Below are 665 nucleotides of genomic sequence, written 5' to 3'. Positions count from 1 at the left end.
GATGATGAATGGATGATGGATGGATGAACAGATGATGAATGGATGATGGATGTTGAATGAATGGATGATGGATGATGAATGGATGATAGATGTATGTGAGCTTAGAATGATCTTTTTAACGAGCAGGTGAAGACTTTTTAAAACTCGTCTTATATTTGACGTGAATCACCGCAGACACATGAAGTGAATTAACGACGAGTCGATGCTTCATCGTTCAGGACAGTTTTTATAAACAGCTTATTATTCGTTGCTTGTTTGTCTGAGGCTTTCTTTCTACTTTGTCTTTTTGTCTGCCTGTCATATGAAGTGTTGTCAGGGAGTGACAGACATTAAAGAATGCAGTATTTCATTTTTAGATGAATATTATGCCAAACTAAACAATTACATGAAAACTATGTATCTTTTATCTGTTTATTGTGTATGCTGTCACAGACGTAATTTATAAATCAAAAATATCTGCTTTTCCTCTTTTCATTGGTAAAATATACTAAATATAAGTGAATTAGAGTACAGGCTTGACAAAAGCTCATTTAAGTGCGTGTTATTTAAAGCCTTAATATTTCTAGAATTATGAGGGAAAAACTATTTAAGTTTGTGTTTTTAGTCTGAGTGCAACTAACTACAGAACACTGATTCTAGAGTTCTGGTTCTTAAAGTACTTTAGC

The sequence above is a fragment of the Nematolebias whitei genome, chromosome 19 (assembly GCF_014905685.2).
Source record: "Nematolebias whitei isolate Nwh7 chromosome 19, NemWhi1, whole genome shotgun sequence".
NCBI classification, from domain to species: Eukaryota; Metazoa; Chordata; class Actinopteri; order Cyprinodontiformes; family Rivulidae; genus Nematolebias; species Nematolebias whitei.
The sequence above is the reverse complement of the archived record's forward strand: the minus strand, read 5'-3'. Positions refer to the sequence as shown.